The 15042-nt window shown below is 43.0% G+C and overlaps 1 long non-coding RNA gene across 1 annotated transcript; it reads left to right on the top strand.

The window, feature by feature from the left end:
• Positions 1 to 13320: 13320 nt before the first annotated feature.
• LOC117752729 lies at positions 13321 to 14949 on the top strand. Its single transcript, XR_004612128.1, has 3 exons — positions 13321 to 13666; positions 14323 to 14329; positions 14815 to 14949. It is a non-coding gene; the product is annotated as an uncharacterized LOC117752729 (long non-coding RNA).
• The last annotated feature ends 93 nt before the right edge of the window (positions 14950 to 15042 follow it).

Here is a 15042-nt window from a genome sequence, read left to right on the forward strand (position 1 = left end):
TCGATGTAAATAAAGAAGAAAAGAAAATGACGAGGTGAAGAACTTTTTCAGATTAAATAAGAAACAGAAATATTTTCCCCCAATGAGAAGCTGAGGTTGTTTTTCTGTTCAAAGTGAATTTAATCATGTTATTTGTCAAATAGTGAAGTTTTCATGTACATAGTTTAATAACCTGCTTCACCTAATGACTCCGATGTAAAGTGGTGTGAGTCTGTGGGTGAAAGACGTTTAGAAACACAGAGATAATTCGTTTGGAGCCGGGAGCCTGCGGCTCTGCTTCACTGAGAAGATGAAAACGTCTGGACTCATCAGATCGAATCAGTTCAATGACTTCATGAAAAACATGTGAACTCACATTTTGATGATTTTCATTCTCTCTGGATTCTTCACACATGTTCATAACTGATCTGCATGTTCCTGCTCATGTACAAAGAGATAGAAAGTTTTATACAAGTGGACTTTCTTTCATGTACAGCGTTTATACAACATCGGACAATAAGATCACACTCATCGACATTTATTCACAAATGTACATGAAATAAAAGGAAACGAGGGAATATCCCTTAAAGTGACATTTTTCAATCCACAACGTGATGAACTGCAGAAGAATCATTTATATCCAGTCTGTGATCGTACTTCACGCACAGACCTCACTACGTCCAGGACATGATGTCATCACTTGTAACTGTCGGATGTCCAGATGTTGTGTAATCTCCGACAGGACGTTGTAATGTTTTATCAATGATTGTTGATTATTCTGAGTATGATCTTATTCAGGTTAAGTTTATCAGAACATACTTTTTATACGTTAGTGTCTTATTCAGATTATTGTCTTAATCTGGTTGATACCAGAATATTGTATCCATGGAAACGTCAAGCGGTGATTGGTTGGTGAGCGACATGTCGTCCGTCACGTCTCACAGCGACAACACAGCGAGAATTTGTGATTCAATAATCAGCTGATCAGACACATGGAGGAGGCGGGGTTTATGACCTATACTGCAGCCAGCCACCAGGGGGCGATGCAGATAATTCGGCTTCATCTTTATTTACAGTCTAAATGTTAACGATGTTATTTCATGGTGTTTTATTGAATGACGTCAGATAAGATCTTCTCTGTAAAGTCGCAGGTGATGGATCTGACCTGAGTTTGAGTTTCTCACTTTCCATGTTTCACTGTTTAACGGTAGAAGGTCGAAAATCTCACATTCAAATGATTTAATTCAACTGCTGCAGGAAAACCACGAAATCCAGTTTGATCATCACGGAAACGTCTCTTTCAAACCTCAGGTTGTTTTATTCACTTGTAAAATCTTGTGGCTGCTTTGTTTACATGAATCATTTCTTTATTTTTACATGAAAATAAACAGTTTCCACTTCATTAAAAATTAAAAATCTCTGTCGGTCAGTTTCTCTCTGGTCCACAGCTGCTCAATGATCAGAAGTTTGTGTCATTCAAGGTAAAGACCGTGGTGACGGTGTGAGTGAGGTCGAATTAGATCTGAAAGGTGGGAAACTGAAGGATGCACAGAGATAACAGGCTTTCAGAGAAGGGGTGAAGAGGTGTTTAAAGCATATTGCTGCAATTTGAGGAAGAAATTCTTCCAAAGAAAGTAGTGCTGGGAAACATGACTTACACAGTGAGGGAATATATACCCAGCTTCAACTGTCAAACATTTGGTCTTACTCCTATGATATGTGAAGGAAAAAGAAGGTGTGCTAGATGTGGTGAGGATCATGAGTATGAGCAGTATGGGAAAGGGATGCAACCAAACTGTTGTAACTGGGGAGGAAACCATAGTGTGGCATGTGGAGGATGTGAAGTAATGAAGAGCGAGGTAGAGATTCTACAGGTCAGGGTACAAAACAAAATCACATATGCAGATGCTGTCAAGACGGTGAACCAGAGGAGAGGTAGAGAGTCAAGACACAAATGAAGAACAACTCATTAAGCAGCAAGAAGAACCAAAAGAGGACAGAGTGTGGGTTGATTTAAAGAAACTAGTCACTTTTATAGCAGGAGTCATACATGCAACAATGGAAACCAAATCAAAAACAGAAAGAATACAAATAATAGTAAAAGCTGCTGCAAATCATGTGAACATTAATGAACTGACTTGTGAGGAGGTGAGAAATGATCTGTATCCCGGACGTGGTTTGTGTGCAAGAAACATGGTTGAAACCAAATGTTAGATAGAATCCTCAATTATACTGAGGTTATGTGTGATGGGGGGGGGATCAATAAACAACTAGGAATCAATAAACTCAAGCAGATACAAGGACAGATTAGGAATCATATCTTTTGCTGTGGGGATTTTAATTCACATAGCACATTGTGGGGGGGGGAGAAAGACGGACACACATGGGGAGATACTAGAACAACAATTGGAGGATAGTAATTTAATATGTATTAACGACAGGAGAGGGACAAGGATAGATTTACACACAGGTAACACTTCAGCACTGGATTTGACACTGGTATCAAGTGAGGTGGCATGGACATGTGAGTGGGAAGTATGGGAAGACTCAACAATTGGAAGTGACCACTACCTTATATTCAGTAATATACACATAGGCTGGGAAGTAGAAGAAAGAGAAGTCACATCTGTTAGATGAGAAAAGAAGGAAGCATGAATCCTTCAGTATTATAACCAGAAGAGGAAGGACGGACTTTAATCGATGATTCACAGCCCAAAACTCAAACTCTCTCAGTCTGATTATCAGGAGAAGACGTTTAAAAGAACAAGTCTGGTGATATTATATATTTTTCTTCTTGTTGATATAAACATATTGTGTGTGCATCCACAGCCTGACACATCTCATGTGTTTGTGCCATAGAGCTCCATCCGCCGCTGGAAATAGTCCCCAACAAATGCACTGTTTCCTCCTGTGAGCGGCTGTTTCAGGAAGCTCCACTCCACAGGACAACGTGCTGAGTTTCACGTTATAACGTGATACAGATCTTCCCATTCTAGAGTCAAGAAAACTGTGATTCATACAATTTAGATGAAACACACTAGTGGAAACATCACTGGGATTATTTTATATTTAATTTCCAAAGATGGATCCTTTCACCTGAGTCTTACACACTGGAGCTTTAAATGGTCTGTGAGCAACTCTCATATCTACTGTAAAGAGAGAGAGGAGGAGCCTGAGAACAGGGAGGTGTCAGACTCCATTTTCACTGGGATGAGCAGAAGGAAGAAAAGTGAGCAGGTGAGTGTGAACACAACTTTATGAAAGTTTTACTGTCACACTCTCACACTTGCTGTTAACATCCGTCTGCTGATCACACAACTCTAAGTTTGTCAGTTCACACCTGGTGACAGACGTAGTTTCATGTGATCGGATCCCCAGAGACAGATGTGAACAGCAGCTGTGGAACAAAGAGCCTTCAAAGGACTAATTAACAGAGTTAACTCACAGTTTCATGTTTTATCTTCATCACGTCTGTTCATCAAGTGTTTAATAACAGAACGTGTTTTCAGAATCATACGTTACAGTGACCTGAGTGTGTGTGTGTGTGTGTGTGTGTGTGTGTGTGTGTGTGTGTGTGTGTGTGTGTGTGTGTGTGTGTGTGTGTGTGTGTGTGTGTGTGTGTGTGTCTTCTTCCTTGGTATTTTTGGGTGTGTTTCTTGACAGACCTGTTTGTCCTGATTCCTGTGAGCTCACAGTGTTTTTCCTCTCAGACTGAAGATGAGTGGTTATGAGGAGGAAGAGGAGGACAGAGCAGAGTCTCCAGTGTTCAGCTGTGTGTCTCTGAAGAGTGACTGGTCCACGGGAGAACCTCCAAACTTCTGTAATGAACCTGGACCCTCACACACAAAGTAAGAGACCTGCTACAAACATGTGAACCTCCAAACTGAATCCTCAGAGAATGAACCAGTGAATGATGTGTTCTGAATAAAAACATGTTTGTGTTTGCAGAGGTCAGGACCACAGACTGAGAGCAGAGTCTCCAGGGTCCAGCTGTGTGTCTCTGAAGAGTGACTGGTCCATGGAACCTCCTCTAGACTTCAGTAATGAACCTGGACCCTCACACACAGAGTAAGAGACTGTTTCTACTGTGACCTGCTCTGAAGAGGATTTAGTTTCCTCTAGTGTGGCCCCTGCATTAGGACACAGCTTCATTGAAGTTGGTGACTAATCTCTCAGAATCACTCAAAGAGCTCAGACCTCCACCAAGAACCAACACGCTCCTTATGAAACCACTTTGAAATTCACTAGAGACTCGTTTTGATTTGGATCTGCACCAAATCCCCCCCCGATCTGGTTCACAGACCACAACCTTCCACCAAGTTTACTGGTAATCTGTTCAGTGTTTTTTTATAATCCCACTGACTGTGACATGTGAGTTATCAGGAAATGTCTTCACAGAGAGAGGAAGAGGAGTCATGTTTCAGAGGAGGAGCAGTCGTCCTGCTGTGCTTCGTGTCAGGACGTCCTGAAGGATCCAGTCTCCACCAGCTGTGGACACTGGTTCTGCAGACAGTGCATCACCTCATACTGGGACCAGTCTGGTTCTTCAGGAGACTCCTCCTGTCCCCAGTGTGGACAAAGATCCAGAACAGGAGCTGGAGCTCAGACAGCCGGTCAGAGCAGCACTGTACATGTGTCTGCTGATGTCTTCACTTCTGACAATAGCACATGTGGTTTTATTTTGTTCCTTCATACAGCATCAACATTTAACATCGTTATAAAAGCACAAAGTTAAAAAGCTTTTATTTTCTGTAGTTTTTCTGTATCTGATGAAAACAATCAGCAGATTCTCAGATTCTCTGTCTCTGACATTGTTTCTTGTCTTTCAGCAGATCGTGGTCTGCAGGAGGCTTTAGATGAACATAAGCTCAGTCTGAGGAGGAGATGTGAACATGTGACTGAAGGAAGTGATGAAACAGGAAGTAGAACCCTCCTCAACAGGATCTACACTGAGCTCTACATCACAGAGGGACAGAGTGAAGAGGTTAATACTCAACATGAGGTGAGGCAGCTTGAGACGGCTTCCAAGATGAAGAGCCTCCACGACACTCCCATCAAGTGCCACGACATCTTTAAAGCCTCAACTGACCAGCAGAGCAGCATCAGAGTCGTCCTGACCAACGGCGTCGCTGGCGTTGGAAAAACCTTCTCGGTGCAGAAGTTCACTCTGGACTGGGCAGAGGGTTTAGAAAACCAAGATGTGGGTCTGCTGACTGTGCTTTCGTTCAGGGAGCTGAACCTGGTGAAAGACCAGCAGCACAGTCTTCTCACGCTGCTCCGTGTTTTCCATCCAGCGTTACAGAAGCTCACGGCAGAGACGCTCGCTGTCTGTAAACCTTTGTTCATCTTTGACGGCCTGGATGAAAGCAGACTTCCTCTGGACTTCAACCACAGGGAGCTTGTTTCTGATGTCACACAGAGGTCATCAGTCAATGTGCTGCTGACAAACCTCATCCGGGGGAATCTGCTTCCCTCGGCTCTCGTCTGGATAACCTCCAGACCTGCGGCGGCCAATCAGATCCCTCCTACATGTGTTGACAGGGTCACAGAAGTACGAGGCTTCACTGACGCCCAGAAGGAGGAGTACTTCAGGAGGAGATTCAGTGATGAAGAGCTGTGCAGCAGAATCATCTCACACATCAAGACGTCCAGGAGCCTCCACATCATGTGTCAAATCCCAGTCTTCTGCTGGATCAGTGCTACAGTTCTGGAGCACATGTTGACCACAGACCAGAGAGGAGAGCTGCCCAAGACCCTGACTGACCTGTACTCACACTTTCTGCTGGTTCAGACAAAGAGGAAGAACAACAAGTACGGTGAGGGACATGAGACGACTCCACAGCAGCTGACGGAGGCTGACAGGGACGTTCTACTGAAGCTGGGGAGGCTGGCACTTAAACATCTGGAGGAAGGAAACATCATGTTCTACCAAGAAGACCTGGAGCGGTGTGGTCTTAATGTCACAGAGGCCTCGGTGTACTCAGGAGTTTGTACTGAGATCTTCAGAAGAGAGTGTGTGATCTTCCAGAAATCAGTCTACTGCTTTGTTCATCTGAGCGTTCAGGAGTTTCTGGCTGCAGTCTACATGTTCCACTGTTACACCACGAGGAACACAGAAGAACTCAACAACTTCTTGGGAACATATGTGAACACAGACAGTACCTTCTCCCTGGATGACCTCCTGAAAAGAACCATGGAGAAATCCCTCTCCAGTACAAATGGTCATCTGGACCTGTTTGTTCGCTTCCTTCACGGCCTCAGTCTGGAGTCCAACCAGAGAGTCTTAGGAGGCCTGCTGGGTCGGACAGAGAACAATCCAAATATCATCCAGAGAGTCTTAAGAGGCCTGCTGGGTCGGACAGAGAACAATCCAGAGATCATCCAGAGAGTCATCAACAACCTGAAGGAGATGGAGAGTGGTGACATTTCTCCTGACAGAAGCATCAACATCTTCCACTGTCTGACTGAGATGAACGACCACTCAGTTCATCAGCAGATGCAACAGTTCCTGACGTCAGAGAACAAATCAAAGGAGGAACTCTCTGAGATCCACTGCTCAGCTCTGGCCTACATGCTGCAGATGTCAGAGGAGGTTCTGGATGAGTTGGACCTGAAGAAGTTCAACACATCAGACCAGGGTCGATGGAGACTGATCCCAGCTGTGAGGAACTGCAGGAAGGCTCGGTGAGTCCAGACATGATCAATAACATGTTCAATCAGTGTAGATGAGTCGTTCTTCAAATACACTCAGTGTTAAATGATTCTCATTGTTTGGGGCAGCATGGTGTTGCAGTGGTCAACACTGTTAGTGCAGCCTTTCTGTGAGGAGGATGTTCTCCTGGTGTCTGCAGGGTTTTCTCTGGGTTCTCCAGCTTCCTCCACAAACCCAAAGACATGTAGATCGGAGTTAGGTTGATTGGAGACTGAAATTCAGTGTCAGCTGAGATTGGCTCCAGGCCCCTGAGACCGCTAAAGGAGAAGTGGCTACTGGCTGGAGTGTGTGTGTGTGTGTAAACGTATATCTATCAATTCAAGTGTAACCACTTAACTAAACTCCAAGCATGTCTCAAGAACATAAAAACCTGGATGACCCGCAATTTTCTCTTATTAAACTCAGATAAAACAGAGGTTCTAATACTTGGCCCCTAAACACCTTAGAGATACATTATCTAATGATGAAGCTGCGCTAGACGACATCGCCCTTGCTTCCAATGAAACAGTCAGGAACTTGGGAGTGATCTTCGATCCCGACTTGTCCTTTAATTCTCACTTAAAACAATTTCTAGGTCCGCCTTCTTTCACTTGCGTGATCTAAAAACATCAGATGTCCTTTCTCAAAAAGATGCAGAAAAACTAGTCCATGCCTTTGTTACATCCAGACTTGATTATTGTAATTCCTTATTTTTGTGCATATGATACATTTAGCGTGACACCATAAAATGGTGTGCCTTTGGCCATTCAATAAATTTGGTTATTAGAACAAATATTGAATATTAATATTTAAAATATTAAAGTCTCGTAAAAGTACTAACTACAAATTTGGAACTCTGATTAATAATTAAATTAATAACTATAACCGAAATTACCATATAGATAGTCAGCAAAGTTGAAGGATATGGAGTTCTTGACAGTGTAGAGGTTGGCAAAATTCACACTTATGCAACATTCATGAAAAAACATTTGTGAAAGAAAAACATTTATTAAGAAGATAATAAAGTATAAAAACACAAATTACGAAAGGTGTACTTACTATATAAATATGTGTATGTAAGTGTGTGTGTGTGTGTGTCTGTGTGTCTGTGTGAGTGAGTGTGCTTTCAAAATGGCGGCTGACCACTATAAAGACATGTGGCTGAGGTCAAAGAGATGTGTGGGGAGATATGTGTGTGTGTGTGGGTGTGTGTGTGTGTGTTTGTGTTGGTGCCAGGTTAGAGAAAGTAGCTAGTTGCTTGCAGTGAAGAGCATAACATAACTAACATTAACTTTCAAATAACGTATAACCAAAATATCACAGCAACACAAAACAAACTTATAAACATCACTCGAATAAACAGCCTTTGCTTAGCCTAGTATAATTATTAAGCCCAGTTGTGTTACCCATCCATGAAAAGGGGAAAAAGGTTGATGTGCTGTTTGAAGTCCAGTGAAGTCGTCTTGCTGGTTTGTGGCTCCTGTTTTTGTGGTTCTGCTGTGCGATGCAGCTCTTGTGCTGAAGTTCTTAGGCAAGCTCTCGCGTAACTGCCTTTTGGAAGGTTTTAGCAGTCTGCTCCGGGCAGGCCTGTTTGAAGTTTGGTAGAGCTTGGGTAGGGAGGATGTTTCCCTGGCTGGAGAGCTGGGAAGCCACACCTCTCTTCCATGGAGAGATGAGTAGAAAGAAGGGGGAGAATAGAGGGGGGACCTGGCTTATATTGGCCTGGTGACCTCATGGGTCATGGGGCCCAGAGTGACCAATAGTGGTTGAAAGTTGTGTCCACGGTTGGTTTTCACACCTCTGTGTGAAGTTGAAGCACCCTGGGAGACTGCGTTCTGGAGGCTCTGGTTTGTCTCCAGAACAAAGAAACATGTTGTCAGGGTTTGACGAAACATGTAGGCCGAACTGTAGTTCACAAATACCAGGTCCCAACATTATTTTCAGGCTCCAGCAGTAAGTCGTGAAAGCTTGTCCAAAATGCTGCACCACGTATCCTGACAAGAACCAGGAAAAGAGACCACATTTCACCTGTGTTAGCTACACTGGCTTCCTGTTAAATCTAGAATAGAATTTAAAATTCTCCTCCTCACCTTCAAGGCCCTTAATAATATTGCACCATTATACCTCAAAGAGCTAATAGTACCATATCAACCCACTAGAGCACTGCGCTCCCAGAATTCAGGCTTACCCGTCGTCCCTAAAGTTTCTAAAAGTAGAGTAGGAGCCAGAGCTTTCAGCGATCAAGCTCCTCTCCTGTGGAATCATCTCCCACTTTCAGTTCGGGAGGCAGACACCATCTGTACGTTTAAGAGTAGGCTTAAAACCTTCCTTTACGATAAAGCTCATAGTTAGAGCCGGTCCAGGCCTGTCTTGGACCTGCTCATAGTTCTGCTGCTATAGGTGTAGAATGTCGGGGGGACACATGACACACGGAGCTTCTCTTTCCAGCTTCTCCTTCCTCTTCTCAATCGTTATCACATCAATACATGTTACTGACTGGACTTCTTCCCCGGAGTCCCTTTGCCTTATCGTCCGCAGATCCAGGGCTGCGGCTGCGGCCACATCGTGGATTATGATGGTGGATCGCGTATCAGAGATAGTGATCGTAATGGTGGATCCAGTATGGTGGATTCTGTATCGTGTTGGCATCTGATAGTGGTGGTGGACCACGATGGAGGTGGTAGCTGATGATGGATCCTAATGGCGGCAGTGGACAATGACTGTGGACTATAGTGGCATCCGATCGTGATGGTGGATCATGATTGTGGTGGCAGCTGACCATAGACCATGATTGCAGCAGGACTGCTTGATATATAGTATTTCTCGTCAGATACTCGACCATTACTGACAATAATCCATCAATTCATTGACCTTCAGTTATGCTACAAAGTGTTTATTCTAATCAATGCTGTAAATTCTCTTATCTTTCTGATGTTCTCCTTTACACATCTATTGCACTTCTGTCCGTCCTGGGAGAGGGATCCTCACATGTGTCTCTGAGGTTTCTACATTCTTTCCCTGTTAAAAGGGTTTTTTAGTAGTTTTTCCTAACTCTTGTTGAGGGTTAAGAACAGAAGATGTCACACCATGTTAAAGCCCTATGAGACAATTTGTGATTTGTGAATATGGGCTATACAAATAAAATCGTATTGATTGATTGATTGATATACATCCTCATTGTTCTCATGTACAAATGAGAACAACTAGATCAGATGTGGAGAGTGAAATCCATTGTGATCACTGTGCGGGAGTTTGAACATGATATCTCAAGTCACATTCCTCAAGCTCAAGGACCCGTTTATATATATCTTTTTATTTATTTATTTTTTAGAGCAAACTGCTACCATAGTGTGAGGAGACGATCACTAAATAAGTGTTTAGGATGAGAATCATTGACTGTTCCTTTAAACTGAAGAAGCAGGAAACATAATTTATTCTTCTTTCTGGTCAAACTAGAATTACCACCCTGCGTTTGTACGCCACCACCAACCAGTGCAGTGTCCGTCCCTCCAGGTTCCTGACATGTTGCATTCACAATAATATGAGCTCACTGTAACCTTTGACCTTTGACCACTGAAATCTAATCAGTTTATCTTTGAGTCCAACTGGTCAAAATGTGAAGAAATCCCCTAAAGACAGACTTGAGACATCATGTTCAAGAGGCCAGAAACATGTTGTGTGACCTTGACCTTTGACCACCTGAATCTAATGAGTTCCTCTGTCAGTCTGAATGAACGCTTGTACCAAATCTGAAAGGATTCTCTTGAGGAGTTTTTAACATGTTCATGAGGCAAAAAGGGGATTTACCAGGGTGAGGGTCACATGATCACGTTTTGTATGAATGTTGTGTTTTCTGTTTTTATTCTAACATATATTTTCTTTAATTACAGACTCTGTGGTTGTCGACTCTCAGAGACTCACTGGGAAGTCGTGGCCTCAGCTCTGAAGTCAGACCCCTCACATCTGAGAGAACTGGATCTGAGTAAAAACTACCTGCAGGATTCAGGACTGAAGCTGCTGTGTTCTGGACTGGAGAGTCCAAACTGTCGACTGGAGACTCTGAGGTCCTTAAATCCTTCTTCACTTTTCCAACTTTCTTTCTTATTGGGTCATTATTTATTTAAATTGTCTCAGTTCTGCTCTGCTCACTGTCCCTCAGTCATCTGTCACTCACCTAGCCTGTCAGTCACGTCCACCTCATCAGCTCCATTCACCTGCACTCACCTGCTCCTGATCACTAAGAAAGTGTCAGTAAATAACATGTGGACTGAGGCCGAGCACTCGTCCTCCTCAGGTTTTCAAAATAAGACACATTCTTATTGAAACACGTTGGACAGTTGATAAGTATAGAAACAAACAGGAAGTGACTGTCAGGAGCCATCCCTACTTTAAACAGTGTTTAATTACACAAACCTGCTCAGTGACCAACACACAGAGAAGAAGGAGATGAATGAAACAATGGTCCAACATGTCTGATCTGATATTTATCTTCAGGTCACAGACTGGACTGAGGTCAGCAGCATGTTGAGAGTCTGTGTTGACATGATGACGATCCACAACAACAGGAGGACACATTCTAATATTCATATTTATTTATCCAGGTTGAAAAGCTGCAGACTGTCAGAGATCAGCTGTTCTTCTCTGGCTTCAGCTCTGAGGTCAAACCCCTCTCATCTGAGAGAACTGGATCTGACTAACAACAAGCTGCAGGACTCAGGAGTGAAGGAGCTGTGTGGTTTTCTACAGAGTCCAACCTGTCGACTGGAGACTCTGAGGTCAGTTCACTGACTGACTTTTGTAGATCTCATATCTATAAAACAGCATTTATACACAATTGATCTCATTTAATTCTAATTTAACATAATTCCTCTTCATACATAACGTGAATCCATTCATTAATTCATCTGTGACATTTTAAATATTCAGCTACTTGTTAAAACACTGAGTTTAGTTCTGGATTTCCTAAACTGATCTGCAGGACAGAGACCGGGTCCAAATAATATATTTTTACTGAATCAGGACTCGTTTTTAGTCCAACATGTCTGATTTCATATTAATCTTCCATGTTATGAGTCTGTGCTGACATGAATATTTGTTTGTTATTTTCACACATGAGCTCAGTTTAATTTACAGTTAAGTTTTATTCTTTATCCAGGTTGAGTCTCTGCAGTCTGTCAGAGATCAGCTGTTCTTCTCTGGCTTCAGCTCTGAGGTCAAACCCCTCTCATCTGAGAGAACTGGATCTGAGCTACAACGACCTGCAGGACTCAGGAGTGAAGGAGCTGCTTGAGCTAAAGCAGCGTTCAGGCTGTCGACTGGAGACTCTGAGGTCAGTAGATGGTTGGAGTCAGTCCACGCTGCTTTCATCAGTATGTTACTAAACACAGTCAGTATCACAGATCCAGGGTCTGTGCTACCAAGCAGGATTTGTGGTTATCAGGTTAACTTCAGGTTTAGTTTTTTCAGTCCTACGAAGCTCGTCCACTTCTTAACGAGGTAAATCACCATGGTAACTTATGATGAACGGCTAACCTGCTCCAGGTTAAGTTGGAGATCATCCCGTATAAAAGCTCCGCCCACTGACCACAGTGACTCTACACTGTTGTGTGGTGCACACTCTCCTTAAAGGGACGGATAAGGGAAGTTTAAATCAACGTCTGGTTGGTTGAGTTGATCTCTAACTCACCCAGAACATCTCAATCTCTCCAGACTCATCCTGTCACCAAAACACCAGATGCACTCAGTCAGCTTCCTGAAGATAGGTCCAGTGTGTCCTCAGAGACATTGTGTGTCCTCAGAGACAGTGTGTGTCCTCAGAGACAGTGAGTCAGTGTGTGTCCTCAGAGTCAGTGAGACAGTGTGTGTCCTCAGAGTCAATGTGTGTCCTCAGAGTCAGTGAGTCAGTGTGTGTCCTCAGAGACAGTGAGACAGTGTGTGTCCTCAGAGTCAGTGTGTGTCCTCAGAGACAGTGAGACAGTGTGTGTCCTCAGAGTCAGTGTGTGTCCTCAGAGACAGTGAGACAGTGTGTGTCAAACTAAAGCTCCTGCTTTTAGCAGCTGTAACTGAGTTTCTTTTATTCTGGATCATGTGTTTGTTCTCCTCTGATTTTTATTATAGAACAGTTTGATCCTCGTTGTGAAATATGAGGCTCTGCTGTCAGTCAAACTGTCCATGTCTGTGATTGGTCATACGCAGTAAAGCCCGCCCCTTTTATGTGCACGTGCTCACACAGTGAAACATGTCTTCACCTGTAACAGCAGTAAATCCACCTCTCAGGTGTCCACTCTGCACTTTGACATGCAGAGGAAACACACTTAGCTCTTAGCGTGTTCATTCCAACACGTGAACATGAAGCAGAGAGGAAGCTGCTCCACCTCTGAACAGGACTGAAGTCCCTGCTGCTCTTTCTACTGGATGTGCTGCATCACTGACTCACAGCTGATGAAGTGAGTCTCTGGAAACACTGATGTCTTCTTCTCTCAACAGATGGAGGCTGGGATCATTGAGAAGGTGAGTGTGAAGAGGACAGTGTGTGTGGACGGAGGCTGAGCTGTGTCCTGAGGATCCAGAGGCTGAAGCAGCAGCAGCTTGTGTGTAGAGCGGCTCTGACTGGGCCTTGTTGCTGGGAGGCAGAGTGGAGACAGAGCTCCAGAGGAATCAGAGGAGGTGAGCTGCTCTGAGATCAGCTGTCACACAGAGTCCAGTCCACCATCCTCCCTGTGTGTTCCTGTGGATGTGACACAGCATCATCACTGGATCTGCTGCTGCTCTGTCCTTTGACACACAAAAGTCAAAGTCGTAAATATTTCCAAGATATGTGCAGAAAAATGTGCAAAGTTAATGCAAATTTTACTTTCCAATGTAAAAAGTGACATTATATTTACTGGTCGGGACATGAAGCTGTGAGCAGTCGCTGTTATTAATAAATAACTGCTGAGTTCAGACAAGCTTCTTATATTTTAAAACAGTTTCACCCCTGATCCTGCTGACGGCAGCGTGTTAGCATGTTGTGTTGAAAACTAAAGACATCAGGTGAAAACCATGAGCACTGCAGGGAATCAGAAAGTGTAAAGTCGTGTTATCTGAACACAGATTGATGAGACCAGGCTGTAAATAAGATGCTCAGTACATTGAAGTATAAAGTCAACAGTGATTTCTAAGAGTCGATGTAAATAAAGAAGAAAAGAAAATGACGAGGTGAAGAACTTTTTCAGATTAAATAAGAAACAGAAATATTTTCCCCCAATGAGAAGCTGAGGTTGTTTTTCTGTTCAAAGTGAATTTAATCATGTTATTTGTCAAATAGTGAAGTTTTCATGTACATTCTCTCTGGATTCTTCACACGTGTTCATAACTGATCTGCATGTTCCTGCTCATGTACAAAGAGATAGAAGGTTTTATACAAGTGGACTTTCTTTCATGTACAGCGTTTATACAACATCGGACAATAAGATCACACTCATCGACATTTATTCACAAATGTACATGAAATAAAAGGAAACGAGGGAATATCCCTTAAAGTGACATTTTTCAATCCACAACGTGATGAACTGCAGAAGAATCATTTATATCCAGTCTGTGATCGTACTTCACGCACAGACCTCACTACGTCCAGGACATGATGTCATCACTTGTAACTGTCGGATGTCCAGATGTTGTGTTAACTCCGACAGGACGTTGTAATGTTTTATCAATGATTGTTGATTATTCTGAGTATGATCTTATTCAGGTTAAGTTTATCAGAACATACTTTTTATACGTCAGTGTCTTATTCAGATTATTGTCTTAATCTGGTTGATACCAGAATATTGTATCCATGGAAACGTCAAGCGGTGATTGGTTGGTGAGTGACATGTCGTCCGTCACGTCTCACAGCGACAACACAGCGAGAATTTGTGATTCAATAATCAGCTGATCAGACACATGGAGGAGGCGGGTTTATGACCTATACTGCAGCCGGCCACCAGGGGGCGATGCAGATCATTTGGCTTCATCTTTATTTACTGTCTAAATTTTAACGATTTTATTTCACGGTGTTTTATTGAATGACGTCAGATAAGATCTTCTCTGTAAAGTCGCAGGTGATGGATCTGACCTGAGTTTGAGTTTCTCACTTTCCATGTTTCACTGTTTAACGGTAGAAGGTCGAAAATCTCAGCTTCAAATGATTTAATTCAACTGCTGCAGGAAAACCACGAAATCCAGTTTGATCATCACGGAAACGTCTCTTTCAAACCTCAGGTTGTTTTATTCACTTGTAAAATCTTCTGGCTGCTTTGTTTACATGAATCATTTCTTTATTTTTACATGAAAATAAACAGTTTCCACTTCATTAAAAATTAAAAATCTCTGTCGGTCAGTTTCTCTCTGGT

The sequence above is a fragment of the Hippoglossus hippoglossus genome, chromosome 3, assembly GCF_009819705.1.
Source record: "Hippoglossus hippoglossus isolate fHipHip1 chromosome 3, fHipHip1.pri, whole genome shotgun sequence".
Classification (NCBI taxonomy): domain Eukaryota; kingdom Metazoa; phylum Chordata; class Actinopteri; order Pleuronectiformes; family Pleuronectidae; genus Hippoglossus; species Hippoglossus hippoglossus.